At 36.8% G+C, this 16,807-nt stretch overlaps 1 long non-coding RNA gene across 1 annotated transcript; it reads right to left on the minus strand.

Annotated features, from left to right (window-relative positions):
• On the minus strand, window positions 1-16,775 carry LOC125614121. The gene is made up of 4 exons (XR_007344763.1): window positions 16,765-16,775; window positions 13,095-13,099; window positions 3,145-3,154; window positions 1-130 (listed from the first exon to the last, which is right to left on the minus strand). It is a non-coding gene; the product is annotated as an uncharacterized LOC125614121 (long non-coding RNA).
• Between the last annotated feature and the right edge of the window lie 32 nt (window positions 16,776-16,807).

The raw sequence follows: 16,807 nt of genomic DNA on the forward strand, positions 1-16,807 counted from the left end.
TCCTCATTTCCATTTCAGAGGATTTGTCACTGATATACAGGAATGCCTTTGATTTATGCGTGTTGATTTTATATCCTGCCACTTTGCTGAATTCATTTATTAGCTCTAATAGCTTCTTTGTAGAGCCTTGCTGAACTGGTAAATGAATTCTCATAGAGCTTTAAGTGCCCATGGTTGTGGATTTGTTTGTTCCCCTCTTCATGTTATCCAGAGCTTTCTGGAAATGAACCTTAACTTAATGGATTGAAGCTACTGATTAAATTTCAGGCACTGGTGAAGAACTTGATGCTTCTCAAGTTATACTACCTAGAATGCTTAGTCTTCCCCCCACCCATAGGACTGACTTTGAATTCTTAAGCAAACAGACATAAGCTCTTTTGATGAATATTCAGGAGAAGTAATGGTTAAGATTAAGGCTCACGAGCTGGGCACAGCGGTGCATGCCTGTAATCCCAGCAGCTCAGAAGGCTGAGGTGGGAGGATCGTGAGTTCAAAGCCAGCCTCAGCAATGGCAAGGTGCTAAGCAACTCAGTGAGACCCTGTACCTAAATAAAAAAATACAAAAAAGATTAAAGCTCAGGAAAGTAAAATTCATCACATTCTTATTTAAATTTTTCAACCCATCCTGTCCTAATGTGTGTGAACAGGTACACACACACACACACACACACACACACTTCTGTTTCCTTTCTGTTTGCTTGGGCTAAATAAACTTTACTATGTTCAGTGAAGGGGCTTCAGCACAGGGAGAGGACAATCTCCCTGTGAATTTTACCAATAAGCTCCATTGCCAATGAAAGTGTTAGGTCATAGGTCATGGCAACCTCATGGTTGGTCTGCTGCTGCAAGGTTGCCTATACTGGAATCACAATAGGACTTTGTTATGGTTAAAGCCCTGTTATGGTTTGGATGTGAGGTGTCCCCCAAAATCTCACATGTGAGATAATGTGAGAGGGTTCAGAGGGGAAATGATTAGGTTGTGAGAGCCTTAACCCAATTAATCCCTGATGGGATTAACTGGGTGGTAACTGGAGGCAGGTGGGGTGTGGCTGTAGGAAGTGGACATGGTAGGCATGCCTTTGGGGTATATAATTTGTATCTGGTGAGTGGAGTCTCTGTCTACTTTCTGATCATCATGTGAGCTGCTTGCGTCTGCAACATTCTTTCACCATGATGTTCACCCTCACCTCAAGCCCCAAGGAATGGAGCTGGCTGAGACTGTGTGTACTGAGACTTCTGAAATTGTGAGCCCCCAAATAAACTTTTTCCTCCTCTACAGTTGTGCTGGTCAGATCTTTTAGTCACAGCAGCAAAAAAGCTGACTAAAACAAGCCCCCTCTGGCTCTGAGATATTAGGAACTTTCCTGCCTTCCATTTCCACCTTCTACCAATGACTGGCCCTTCTATGTAATGCTGGCAATGGAATGTGAGAGTCAGGTATTGCAGATCCTTCACCCTTCCCTTTAGTACATATTGTATATGAGAGATGAAAGGTAGTCCAAGCCTAAGAGTGACCTCAGTATTAAGTGGTTTGGGAGTAGTAAAGTAGAATCTTTCTTCCTCATGTAAATTATTATTCAAAAAGCTAGCATCACAATGAAAATCACTGTATATGGGGTGTCACCTCATTTTTCTGGGGTGGCAGGTGGGCAAGATCACATAGGACTGAGAAAAGACTGTACTATATAATGGAGTGGATAGAAGTCACACATTCTTTTGAGGCTATGACTTTGATGTTGTCTGATGAAGTCTCAGAGAGGTAGTAGATTGGAGGTCAGTGAGGAGGATTGTCTACCACAAACTACAGTGATGTGTCCTAAGGTCAAGGAAGAGGGGATGACAATGAATCCTGATCTGCATTTGCAGACAGGAAAACCATGCCTCAGATGGCAGCATAAACAATTATGCATCAGATGCTTAGGGAAGCACATTTGGGCTTTTTCTTCCTACTCCATGTATCAGAAAATTCCTTCTGTGTGACCACAGAAGGGAGGTAAGACCAAATACAAGGCCACAAAGGAGAGACAATGAGGCATAATAAAAACATGAAGCACCCTATCCTTGTAGGTCATAGAAATGAGGATTTTAGGTCTATCCCACTGAGTGCCAACTGCGAAGCCATGGGCTGGCCTGGCAACCTCTGTAAGACTTTCTTCATCTGGAAAATTATCTAATTGCTACTTTGTATGGATATAGGGAGGGCTAGATGAATGTCATAAATTGACACTTATGAAACAGAGCCTGAGGTGAGGATTTTGTGCAAATTATTTATTAAGGAAGTGATTCCAGGGGAAATCAATAAGGCAATGGGGGAAGCAAGACAGGGCTGGGAAAGAATCCAAGCACAGTCAAGTCCCAGCCTCAGTCTGATCCTTCAGGGGAGCTCTGGAAGGCACCTCTCAGTTGATCCAACTTAAAGCAAGTGAAGCAGCTTCCCTGTCATTGACCAAGGTCATTGGCCAAGGGCCTGGAGATAGGAATTGGTGGTCAATGTCAACTCCTAGAAATTTCCAGTTCTCTACATTTGGGAGATAACTCCAGGTTTGGTGTGGGATGCTAGATACTGAAGCTGTGAAAGGAGTTTAATAGAAAAAGTAAAAAGAAGAAGAGGGATATGGGCCAAGAAATGGCAGTACCTGCTACAATGAAAAAAAAAATATTCTTATTTGTCAGGGACTCCCCAGACAACATGGATCTAATTTCAACCAGGAACAGAATACCAGCTCATGAACTGAGATTTACATTAAGAAAGTATAATCTTCATCTAGCTGCAAGTGACCTCATACTGAAAATCTGCACAACTAAGGAATATTTAGGTAAGATTGTCTGAGGGACAAGTTATTGCTGTCTCCATTAGGCACACTGCTCTCAATGGGAGAGACCAGAAACAGTGTTAATATTCATTTAAGCTGTTTTAGAGTCACCTTCACTAGGTAGTGATCCATGCTATGAAACTTCAACAATCAAAAGTGTTCTTCAAGAACACATTTGTATTTTAAAAAGTTAGGTTTTGTTGAACTAACTGCCACAAACGAGAATATGTAACCAAAAAGTTAGGTTTTGTTGAACTGTCACAAAAGAGAATAAATAACAGAGGAGTCCTGAGGCCCTTGGAAACAGCAGGCAGGGGTCTCTCTTTAGAACTGGGTATTCTCTGAGTGGTTTCCAGGAAAATTTGGAAGCAGGGGCCAATTTTGGATTGGACTCTCTCAAGCAGCAAGGACAATTTATTGATGGGCATCTCAAGAGTTTTCATAGAAGCTGGAATTATCACAGGTAAAGAAAAAAAGAAAACAGTAGTCACTTATGATAGTCAGAAAAGGAGAATGTTTCATTATTTTTGTGACTGCCATAGGGACTTTATCTTTCTTGTTCCAAGTATGATTGTGAGGTGGTCTTGTCCCAGCACTGTTTATGTGAGTTGAGAACATCATGATCTGGCTGCCAGCAGGTCCATTTCTCACTTTCTCTGTTTGTCAGCAGGGATATATTTCATTTTTTCAATGGCACACCCTTTTTTTCTCATCAAAGTTAAAAGAAACACCCTTACTTGGTTTGTTCCTGCAGTGGAAGAACAAATCCTAAGGAGCATGCCAGTCCTGTACCACTGGGGATATGCCATAAAAACCCCAGGGGATTTTTGTTCAGAATTTAATACCAAGAAAAAAAATCCTACTTAATACATGAGAATCTTCCTTCTTCATTTTAGCAAGTTTTCTAAGCAATACATCCTACTTCCTTTATTTTATTTTTTTCTTCTTCTGAATTTTAGGATGACCTTTTTGGTTCACACATTTGCATTCACCTTTCTCTCTGAAAATTTCCTATTTCTATTTTACTATTTATTTTGTTGTTATAGCTAGTGTTTTCAGATAAAGGTGGTAAAGATTTGAATAAATTCCACATGGAGCCATGTTGCACAGCTTGAAGCTAACACAAAATGAGATCTCACAGTAATTCTCAGTTATTTTATGCATGTAATCTGCCTCTCATAATTTAAAGGTAGAGCGTATATCTTTTTTCTCTTCAATTTCCCTCTTTCTCATATCATAACACAAAGAGATGTTAAATAGATGCTATTTGGAAACTCTTTGTTTTGGATGGGCGATATTTGGGGGATTCTTGTAGGCAGACAGTAGGGGTCAGCATGGAGCTGTGCATGAGGGAAACGCCTCAGCCCTGGAAACTCAGCTGGATTGTTCTGAAATGGCATGGGGTTTAATCATTCAATTCAGATTTGTACTTTTTCTTTCAGCTATTCAACAGATAGCACTTTGCAATGGTTGCCTTCAGTATCACTTTGGTAAATCAGTTTTTTGAAGGAGAGAGAAGTGGTTTTTATATATTGTTTACCAAAAAAAAAAAAAAATCCATTTGGAGCACTAAGGAACTCTGAAAAAAATGGTTACAAAATGTGTTTACTTAAATATTGTGAAATGAGGATGGAAATTCGCAGTGCAGGGTATTTGTCATCTGCTCATGACTAGCAGATGGCTGCCTCCTCCTCCTCCTCCTTTGCAAATTGAATGACTCACATCTTACAGGGTGTGCAAAATGAAATTTCGAAACTCTCCAGAGTAGAGGTGGCAGTGCCATAACTCAATGCAGGAAGAGTGTGCCAGCCAGATGACATTGCCAGCCAACATGCTGCCAAAGACTTCACAAAATGTCTCTCTTGCTGGAAAGAAAAGCATTTGGATGTCTCCCCACACGTGTTTAGTTCACCATCTCTGAAAGGATGCAGAAGATGCTTCAGGCTGTGGGTGAATCTGTGTGTGTGAAAGGAGGCAGGTGGTCCCTTGGCCCAGAGCTGGGTAGTAATCACTCCTACCAAGGTGAGTCACGCAGGGAGGGCTCACCTGTTTTGGCTTGTCAGCCCTAGAATGGTGGCAGGTCTGCCTCCAGCCATCAACAGAACAAAGTCTGGGTTATTATCACATGCTCTAATAAATGGGAGATTAAATATAGTTTAAAGAGATGCAAGTCATCTAAGTTCAAAGTTCTTATTTTTCTTCTTTTGTTTAATTAAAAGGAACTCTGGATCTACTATGCTTAACCAAAAAATGAAGGCTGTATTTTAGGCAATTATATTTGTTTTAAAAAAAAAGAGTCCTGCTAGCCAGGTGGACTAACAGCAAAACTTCAGCTCTAGCTGCAGATCCCACTTCCCTTAATGTGATTGTGTAAGCCTATGTGTGTGAAAGGAGGCAGGTGGTCACCAGAAGTGCCCTCTTACCCACTCAATGAACTGCATCTCCTGGTACTCACACCTTTGTGTAGTCCCCTCCTTTTGAGGTCTAAAAAAAACCTTGCAGCTTCCACCTTGGTCTCTGGAATACTCACTCAGTAAGAAGCCATCTGCCATGTAAGAAGTCTGACTACCTGAGACCACTGTGCTTGGAGGAAACGCAAGCTGGCACATGAAGAGGAAGAATGGAGAGAGAAATGCCTAGCAAAATCCTAGCTGTTTCAAGCATTCAGCTGATGAGCAAGACATGTTGCTAAAGAAGCCATCTTGGACCTCCAGCTCAGTTGAACCTCTTCTTGACTCCAACTGCCGATTGACTTGAAACCACCTAAAAACCCAAGAACCACTTAGATGAGCCCAGTCAATCCATAGGATCTTGAGAGATAATAATAAGTTGTTTTGAGCCACAAGGTTATTGAGAGTGCTTTTTATACAGTAATAGATAATCTAAATGTGTCAACACTTCATATTGAGAAAGAGAGAGAGAGATGAGATCAGATATCAGGTGTCTAAACAGTAACTGAGTGGGTAGGCTATCTTAAAACAGTAGTTGGAAGTACTTTTGACATGGCCTGAATTTCTAATATTTTCTAAGAGATCTTAGACTCTAGTGATTTGATGAACCAAAACTTGTGAGTACATATAACATGATGAAGACAGAAACAGAATGCTACATGATATGGAAGCAATTAAATACAACAGTACAATTGTCAGCCCTAGGTGAGGGGCATTCTTTGTTCATTATTGGATACGTAGACATCTGAAACATAAAGATAACTGGACGGTGGGCAAAAATGTGCTGAGAAGTTTTTTAGAAGAATGAAGAAAGAATGTTATCGAAGAATATGAAAGACTGAATTAGGAGAGCCTAGCTGAACAGTGCTTAAGGAATGGCAGCATTTGAAGATGTTAGTGCCCAAGAGGAAGTCATATCTTAATCATTTGCAAGATCAATTTAGAGCCATTGAAGGAGGGGGACAGGATAAGGAAGGTAGAGAGCAATAGAGTCAAGAGGAACAAACCCAGAATGTATAGATAGTAGGATTTTTAGGTTAATGTCTTTCTGGTCAACCATAACCACAGCATTGAAGCAAGCAAAGTTTGCTGAAGCCGAAAGAGAAGCAAAGCTCAAATTGGGAGGTCTTTGTTCAACTACTAATAGGCAGTATAAACTTGGCAAGTCACTTATCCTGTCTGGGTCTTGGGAAGGCATGTTGTAACTTATAAAAGGCTCTACAAAGGCAAAGTATTATTTTCAATTATAATAAAATGAGGAGTTAAATTTATGCAATCTAAACTTCCTTTCAACTATAAAATCTTATGGTTCTAAACCATAGAAACAAAAGATAGATTTAATTTTTTACAAAATTAGACAATTAGGCTTGCAGACTAAAGGGATGTAGAAAAATCATTCATTGAGATTTAAGGCGATACATATAGTAGATACTTAAGGTAAGGACAAGGATATTTGTTTTATTTCCTTATATATATCAAGCACCTAGAATAATGCCAACACATGGCAGACACTAATTAAAATTTTGTGGTGTAAATAAATAAACTATTCCTGAGAAATTTAGAACAAAAATGAACTAAATAATAGTGATGTCTATCTCTTGTTGTTTGTAAATTTTTCTCACTTAGTTCAATTGCTTTGGTAGATAATAATATCCAAATTTCTAAATAATGTTTGGTATTTTTTCTCTCCCTCATTTTAAAGATAAAAGGGAAGTATGTTTTTTAATTAATATTAGATCCTTAATTGATGATAGTTTTTAAATTTAACCTTTTTATTAAGAACATTTTGAAACACATAAATAGAATATTCATCACCCAGATTTAGTAATTACCAACATTCTACAATTTATAGTCCACAATTATAGTTTCATTTATACCTCTACTACTTGTTTTTTCTTTTTTTAATTTTTTTTAGATATACATGACAGTAGAGTGCATTTTGGCATATCATACATACATGGAGTATCACTTCCCATTCTTCTGGTTGAACATGATGTGGAGTTTCAATGTTCATGTATTCATATATGAGCAGAGGAAAGTTTTGTCCAATTCATTCTACTGTCTTTCCTATTCCCATTTCCACTCCCTTCCCTTCATTCCCCTTTGTCTACTCCAATTAACTTCTATTCTTGCCACCCCCACCTTACATCTCTACTACTTTTTATTTGTACTGGACTATATATGATTATTTTAGAAATAGATTTTTTTTATTTCATGTAAGAAAACAGACCTACCAACTGTTTTGTACTCTACTTATCTTATTCTACTGCACACATTTGAGATGTGTTAATTTCCTAATTGTTTTTAGTAAATTGCTGACTTAAAAAGAACTTCTTCAAGGTATTTTTTTTAAAATTCTGGATTAAGTAAAATTGCAACACTTTTAGAGAAGCTATCTGTTGATGACCCCTTTGTACCTAGGGTTTCATAGCTGTTTTGTTTAGAAAAGAATTTATATCAGTCTGAGTTGTTGATTGCAAATATCAAGACTTGCTATAGCTGGTTAAGCAGAATACATATGCAACAGATATTAGATGCCTCAATAGACCCTTTGAGAGGACCACACATATCCCCTGAGAGAACATGGGAAGGCACAACATCAAAATGATGCTACAGGATGGCTTCAGAAAGGATCCCACTATTGCTAACACTGGGAGCAGACAGAACCAAATTGTCCTATTGATATTAGGCAATGTGTGCTGTGCTGCCATCATTTGTCCCTGAAAACCATTGTCTCTGCCATCACCTTTTTCAGAAAACATCTGCTTCTGTGTATTTGTCTCCTTTTAAGCTAGAATCTCACTTCATTTTTTACAGAGAGCTGTAAGGAAGGCTGGGAAAGTGAGTTTCTGGCTTCTATATTGGGAAAGCAAGACTCATAAGGGGTGCCATTTTCCAAAATCAGCTGTTCAAAAGTTGTAGAGGGCTACAAATTATGACATGTGTTTATTAAAATATCTTTAAAGCTAAAATGATCTATGAAGGAATTTCTACATTCTATGTATGAGAAAGGGAATACAGCTGACTTTTTTATCTTCATGCCTTTAAAAAGTGTTCATTTCTTCTCAAGTTAAATAAAATTATAATTTTTCAACTAAAAAATCATGCATACTATTTTCTATTGTTTTAAAACCTTTTATCTTCTAGATATTCTTCAAAATCCAAAACTTATGACAACTTTCTTCAAATGTCTCTGTCACCTTTGAAGTCTTTGCCATGTAGCATTTATTCCTCTTTTCAGCTTTCCCAGTCTACAACCTAATAGTTTTTCTAAAGTAGTTTGTATTTTAAGCCATTTTTATGTATTATATTCTCCGTTTTACAATTCTCTCATTTAAAAAAGCTTTCTAAGCATATATTCTTCCCTTGATAAGGAAGGATGCATCTCAAATTCTATAAAAAAAGATATTAACTGATCTACATACCTCACTTCCCAGGAATTTTACAACTACAGGCATGTTGAGATACTTTTCCAAATGAATATAGTAAGCCATCTACTTTCTATTAAAAGAGAAAGAAAGAAAAAGGGCAGACTAAGGCAATCAGACATTCATTCTTAAAGATGTATAAAGATATTACAGAACATTTATAATTCATGCCAAACCTCTTTCGTTTGCCATGCACTATCTATCACATCCCTTTTGTGCTACTTGCTGAGAGATCAGGCTCACTCTTTCAAATGAAATTTGGATAATAATTTCCATTTCAAGCGATAAAGAAGGCTTCAAATTGTGCAAAATATTGAAATGTGTTTATTAATACATTATCTAGAGCAATCAAATAAGCATGCCACATGATCACTCTAGAAAATGATTTGTGTATAACTCACATTAGCCTTCCCCCTAGGGATATAAACCATGAACCCACCACCAAAAAAAAAAACCACACATTTCTTTCTCCATTGATTTTCTTCTCTGTATCACTAAAATATGGAACTCAGCTACTTACATAACAATCACTGGTACAGTAATTTTAAAACGTTGAAATGTTTAAATTGTCCTATACTTCCTTTAAGAAATATAATTTAGTAGGCAATTTAGTGAAAATGTACTACCCAAATGTTTTATGGCTGGGATTAAAATCATCCATTAGCCAAAAAGTCTGTTCTAGATTGTTTAGGGGTTTGAGGGAAAGGGAGTCTTTTTTGTTTTGCTTTATTTTTCATGAATGAATGCAAATGAAACATTTAGGAAACAGAGGTCAAACTGAATGTCAATGTGAAATATGAATAAGACCAACTGTATTCTGATTAATAATCATTTGAACTTTACTAACAGAGTTTCATGATCATAAAGCATTTGAATATTTTTGAGTTTTACCAATAGTTTGGAAAAAAGTATTAAAATATGCTTTTCCATAAAAATGTTAAAGGCTTATTCTGAAATGAACAAAAACCAGATTTACAGCCTTCAATAAACACTGAGGTGGAAGAGAAAAAAGCAAGAATTTAAAATAGACAGCTTATATTAGTTGCCTATTTTTGCAGAACAAATTACCATGAATATATCAGCTTAAAACAATACTCATTTATTATCTCACAGTATCTGTAAGAGTCCAGCCGCAGAGAAGCTTGTGTCACAAGACTGCAACCAAGGTGTCACTCAGACTTTGTTCTCATCAAAGGCTCAATCTGGGAAAGGATCAGCTTCCAGTTTCCCTCAGGTTATTAGAAGGATTAATTTCCTTGTAGTTGAACTTTTGACAACTTTCTTCTTCAAGGTCATCAGAAGAACAAGTCTGCTCAGAGACTTCTACATAAATCATCAATTAGCCACAGGAGAGACACTCCATCATCTTTATCATATTCTGTTGGTTATAACCACATCACCAGTTCTGTCTGCACTCACAGGGAGAACATTATATAGGGTGTGAACATGGGAGCCATCTTGGAACTCTGCTTACTGCACAATTGAAAGAATATTTTAACAAATGCCAGTGGAATCCAAGTCAGAGAGTTTACCAGGCAGAAAATCCTTTGATTAACTTATTTCTTGGACTTTACAACTGTAAAATTAGTAAGTATGAGCTTCCCAAGCATTTCAAGGATTTAAAGGGAACATAGTGGAAATTTTTCTTGCCTATGCATAAACCTAGGAGGACCCACACACTGCTATGGCCCTGTCCAGCTTGCAGATCTGGCCACAGTTGTAGGGACATAACTGAGTAGACCACTCACAGATAGTCTTGCTTGTGGCACCATGAATGAATTATCCCTACTCAAATGAGGGCATTGAGATCCTAAAGAGACCATAGGGTCTATTGCATCCACCACAAGCACAATATTCCTTGAATGTCAGCAATGAGTTTATTCATCTCATGAGGAGACTCAAACAGAAATGAAGTTAAATGCTCTTCATGTGAGGAAAAAAAAAACATGATGAGTAGAAACTATGTAAATGATGAGTTACAGTTCCCCTTTTTGGAAGAGTGCCTATGCTACTCATTTTAAGTAAAAAATTTGTATTCTGTATGTAGCATGTGTACATGTATATGATCAAGATTATGAACATTTATATAAATGGGTTCACATTTAGAAAGAAGAGTATGGATTATGATTTGGGAACTGAGAACAATGCACATTTTACATTTTTTTTTTCATTATTGTGAAAACAGGAAATAACTCTACTCCTGTGCTGGTAGAATCTTCTGTGAAGCAGATGCTGAAATGAGTTAGGAGTTGAAAAGATTTCTCGAGGAGTAACACCTACAAGGACACCGAATTTAGCAAGGAATGTGGTATCTGCACAATTCCACATAACCCACAGAAGTCACAGCTCTGACCTTTAATTTAAAAAAAAATCAAGAAGGTCTATGGTTTTGTAGTATCTATCTCTCATTTATAGTGATGACAATGATCTCTCTCTCTCAGAAACTTAGGTGCTTATGCAAATTATCAGAGGTTGTTTATGTCAACCCTTCATCTTTAGACAGAAATGCCAATGACAGTGGGGGATTTTCTCACCTTTGAGATGGTCCAGGTAGATGAGTATAAATTCCTTGCTCAGCTATCTCATTAAAAAGTAGTGGACATTTGAATCTTTCTAATTAAATCCTTCAGGTCAGCCCCAGATTAGGAGTAAGGGATAGTATTCTCTGATGATTCTTTTTCTTTTGCTAGTCCCTCACATTTGGAGTTCACAATACCTTCTTCTCTTCTTATTCTTATGAGTTATTTCCATGAAAAACTCACCCACTACCAAGACTTCAACTTAAATCTGTATATCAGTGATGCTCAACCAAAAACTGTTCTTCTACCCAGACCCAATTGGCAATGTATGAAGACATTTTTGTGTCATGGCTGCTACTGATATTTAGAGATGAGAATTCAAGGATGCTACTAAATATCTTACAATGTACCAGAAAGTTCCCCATAGCAAAAGATCATTCACTCCCAAACATTATGAGTGTCAAGGCTAAGAAACCCTACTGTATAGAGAAACTCACATTCTACATCTCTTATCCAGGTCTTATTCCCAAGCTCTACAAGGCAAGATGAGGAAACTCTGTCCTGTATTTTAAATACAGTAAAAGCAAGGTCATAGATGATGAGGTCCTGAGGAAAAGGGCTGACTTATCCACAAGGCACAGTCACAGTGACAGCCTAGGGACCGTAATCATTTTAGGAGCCATGAAAATGTTTTAATTTTAATTTCTTTTGAAATCAGGAGAAAAAAAGGAATATACTAACAATAAATGAATCAAATCTAGATTATAGTTACCTTTATGCCAACTCATTGCATAAACATAATTGCCACTATTTTTTAATGGAGGAAGGGACCTATGAAGGCAAAAGTGTGTACAGACCACAAAAATCACAAAGCAGCACTTTTATAGAGGAAAAGAAGACATAGAAAATTCGGGTTATATGTGAAATATCCTTGTGGACAGTGGGAAAACCATTTTAAGAAAGAAATTTAAGATTTTTGGTAAGATGGGCAGGTGTTATTAAATGCTCACTTAGAGTTGATATTTATCAATTAATAGGCATACCTATTTGTTTGGTAGAGTAATTCACTAACAAAACTCAGCTTCAGAGGTATAGTACAAAGCACACAAATGTTTGAGATTTTCCAGGGCTGACCATTTGGAGTGAGGAAGAGTGAAACAAAAGAGGTAGCAGAATTTGCAAAAAAAAAAAAAAATTACATAATAAACAGAGGGAGCTAAGCTGGACAGGGAATGAAGTAATAAAAGAATAACGTCTTTGGATCAGGTAGAAAAGTCAACAAATCAGAAACTCCAATCAGGTTGAAAAATTGTAATCCATATGTAACCCATTTGTGAGGTTTTTGAGAAGCTAGCAGGTGCCCAAATATGCATCCATTGAGAGCTAAACAATTTAACAATACAGATTAGTTACTTTGGGGGCACCTTGCCAATTTGCCCCTTCCTCTTAAAAAATAACCTGATGTTCTGGAGAAGGGGAAAACTTTCTTTTCAGCACTTTATCTTACAGCTAATTGTGACTGTGATCTAACAGGCAACAGGACACTGAATGTGGACCTAGGAAGCAGGCCAATTCAAACAAAGATCCACTTTGCCAAAAATTGATTCAACTTGCAGAATAGCTCCTATGGCTTAAATATGTCCTACACATTTCATGTGTTGGAAATTTGGTCCCCAATGTTGAAAGGTGGGACTTTTGGGAAGTGATTGAGTAGTGAGGGTTCTTCCCTTCCTTGTGGATTAATCCACTTATACATCAATGGATTATCATGGGAGTGGCTCTGGTATAAAAGCAAACTCTCTCTGACATGCTTTCTCTGTCTCATTGCATAATGCCTTCTGCCATGTTATGATGCATGGAAAAGGCCTTCACCTGATGATGAACAGATACTGGCCCCATGCTCCTGGGCTTCCCAGCTCCCCAAATCATGACATAACAAATTTTTACTCTTTATAAATATCCAACATCAATTATTCAGTTATAGCAACAGAAAACAGACCCAGCTGGACATGGTAGCCCACACCTTTAATCCCAGTGGCTCAGGAGGCTGAGGTAGGAAGGTCTCAAGTTCAGAGCCAGCATCAGCAATTTAGCAAAGCCCAAAGCAACTTAGAGAGAACCTGTCCCAAAATAAAAAATAAAATAAAATAAAAAATGGACTGGGAATGTGGCTCAGTGGTTAAAAAAAGAAAAAGGACCAAGACATGGTCCTTTTTGTTGTCAATTTAGTATTATTGATTCACCAAAACTTTATTTGTTTACCTATAAAATTTGTAGTAGTTTATGTTGAATGAATCGGTTCACCAGCCATTGAATATTTTTTAAAGTTTTATGTTAATATAGTTCAGCTTGGGTTTCATTTTCAGTTTGCTGCAGCCATTTTACTACAGACCTTTTGTAATAGATTTGTCAGTCCAATTCAGTTCAACCTCATTTTCTTGTATGATTCACATTTCAAACTTTGAGCAGTTTTCAACTGCCCATTGAGAGGCAATTTTCCATGGGTCTTTGTTCCTGTACATCTTATAAGCAAGACAAAACTGTTCTTTGTTCTGGACTGTCTTTCCAAAGATACTTGTTATAGTGAACATTGTCTCCCCCTAAGAAAAAGGCAGGGATGCTTACTTTTCTATTTTAAATCATTTGATTCCTTTAATTTCAGAGTTCTTCTCCTGTAATGCAACCCATTGTTTGTATAGGTATCACCTGGCCCTCTTCCCATTACCCTATGGGAATTGGAGCTCAGGGAATTTGCATAGATCTGCTAATAGTCTAGCTACTGTTATTTCTCTGTCTATTACTGACCGAGGAATCTTGTGTCTTCTACTGATATCTATGAAACTATGTCAGACTAAGTTGTTTTGTTACAAGTAGAGTAAAATCTCAGACACTTCCCAGTTCTTGACACTGCCTAAAATGCACAAGAAATATTCATTTTACCAAGTAGTTTTTTAAAAAATTTATGAGTGAAAATAATTACAAAATGCTAAGAACTGAATTTTAAATAAGTTGGAGGAGAATACCCCTCTACTTTGGTTCTGAAATCCTTGATATTTGAGACATATTCAGCATTTGTAATTTGAAATACACAAATAATTCTCCACTTAAAAGGTCATATATCCAAACTATTGAAAAATATAGAATACATTAAACTTTAGCTATCTGTGATGAAAGGCAGTGGCAAAACAGCTGCAAAACTGCTCTCAATAAAATTTTTGTGCCAGTAATCTAAACTACACAAAATTTCTAAAAACTGTTAAAACTATCCCAGCCAACTTGAATAGCTAGAAATTTGGTAAATGGTTAGGTAAGATAAATTTTAAGTGATTTGGTAAATTGGCAAATTTCTCATTCATTTATTTGAACTAGTTAATGGGAGGCAGAGAGTGGAGGAGGATTTAGAGAAGTTGGGGAGAATTAAGAACAGAGGTATGGGGAGCATCAAGGCAGATGCTGTCAACAGCATGGCTTAATAGAGTATACCAGAAGGCAATCAATGAAAATTTCATAGATGAAAATTTGTCTCAGTTGGCCTTTCTGCTTTAAAGCATTAAAAATTACTTCATTATTAAACAACCATCATCATATTTAGTAGAAGATATAATGGTTAAGAACTGAGGTTTTACTGACCTAGATTCAAGACCTGGATTTTGTAATTTTACCTAATATATCTAAACCTCAGTTTCTTCATTGTGAAAGTAGAGGTAACCACAGTAATGATGTTGGAGGATTAATTGAAATGTATTCAAATTGCTTGACATTATACTTGCCACATAGAAAGTGCTTAATAAACTTAGCAGTAGACATAACTAAGAAATCTTTTACATCAGAGTTTCAAAGTACTTTATCAAATATACTCATTTCCTTGCTTTTGTGTCTGATGATTTTCTTTAAACATTTTGTGGAGGAACACAAAGATACAGCAGTTTCTAAAGGGCTAGATTAATAATGGGTGGGATTGATGTGTCTTAGGGAATCCAGGTACAGCATGCCACTTTGCAAATATTTAGGTTTTGGCAGAACAACAAACAGATTTTTCAAAGACTCTGTCCTTTAATTATTAACTTCTGTGTATTAAAAGGAAATTAATCCACGTGATATTTTTGCACCATTTGCACTTAATTAATAAAAAATCTGGTGCTGTAGAAAGTATTTGATGTTCAAGCACTTATTACCTCCTACCTTCTTTATAAGTTACCCTTTTCTTTTGTTCTTTTTGAAAGTTGTGTTATATGGAAATTAACATTCACTGAAAGTAAGTCTGCTGTACTTTAAGCACTGAGTACTGAAAAATCAGGTAAATAATGTCACTCAGTATTCCTGGAAGTAGTTTTCTTTATTGTCATCATTGTCAGATAGGAAACACTTTGAATGTAGAAGAATGTCCTCTGGTAAATCTTGCTACTTTCTCCCATCTGGAAACTGGTGGAAAATTAGAGCAGGTTCAGGTACTATTATTACTATTTCAATTACTACTATAATTGACTACATTTTATTGAGCACCTATAAGGTAATATACACCTATGCTTAATTGCAGTTGAATTCTCACAACAATCCTGTGATTTAAGCATTATGACCAACTTTTTGCTGCTGAGGAAACAAGCTTAGATACTTTAAGTAACTTGCTCAAGATTACCCAGCTTGTACATAACAGAGTCTAGTTTAAATACAGGACCCTGAGTCCATCATTTTGTGCTTCAACTGGGCCCGAAACAACCTCAGTCCTAGATCATCAGAATTCTGGGTACATTCTAGAAATGCTCTAAACTAAACCAGGATCTAGTCATAAAAGAGGAAAGTAAAGGTTTGAAAGAGGGAGAAGGGGAGGATAGCCCAGCATCAAGCATACTCTTCTAGGGCAAACATTATTTCAAAATTCTGGTTATACATAGTTGATACTGCAAAACTATAGCATGATGGATACAAAGGATCAGGATGCTCCTAAGTTGGGCACTAAGGACTTTATTGAAAGACTATGAAGAACTTAAAATTTTTCCTGGGTCTTATCTCTAAGATTAACCATTTTTTAAAATAAAGCTACTGATACTCAGAGAAGTAGGTAAGCAAACATTACCATGAGTTAGGACTCAGTTCGGTGGTAAGAGACAGAAAACCTAATGAGCAGTTGCTTAAATATCTAAGGTGTATTTTCTCAAATAAAATATCTGATGAATATCTAAACAAACTATTAACAAGCCATATAGCAATACATAAAACATATTATATACCATGATCAAATGGGGTTTATCCTAAAGATGCAAGGGTGGTTTTCCATCCTAAAATCAATTAATATAATGCATTGTATCAGTGAAATAAAAGCAAAAATCACATGATTATCTCAATAGACTGGTGAACAGCAATCAATAAAACCCAATTCCTTTTTACAATAAAAACTCTCGCCATGCACAAAAGTGAATTCAAAATGGATCAAGGAGCTTGATATCAAATCAGAGACGCGTCGTCTGATAGAAGAAAAAGTTGGCTACGATCTACAGTCGGTGGGGTCGGGCTCCAAATTCCTCAATAGGACACCCATAGCACAAAAGTTAATAACTAGAATCAACAAATGGGACTTACTCAAACTAAAAAGTTTTTTC

This window comes from Marmota marmota, unplaced genomic scaffold (assembly GCF_001458135.2).
Source record: "Marmota marmota marmota unplaced genomic scaffold, marMar, whole genome shotgun sequence".
Taxonomy (NCBI): Eukaryota; Metazoa; Chordata; class Mammalia; order Rodentia; family Sciuridae; genus Marmota; species Marmota marmota.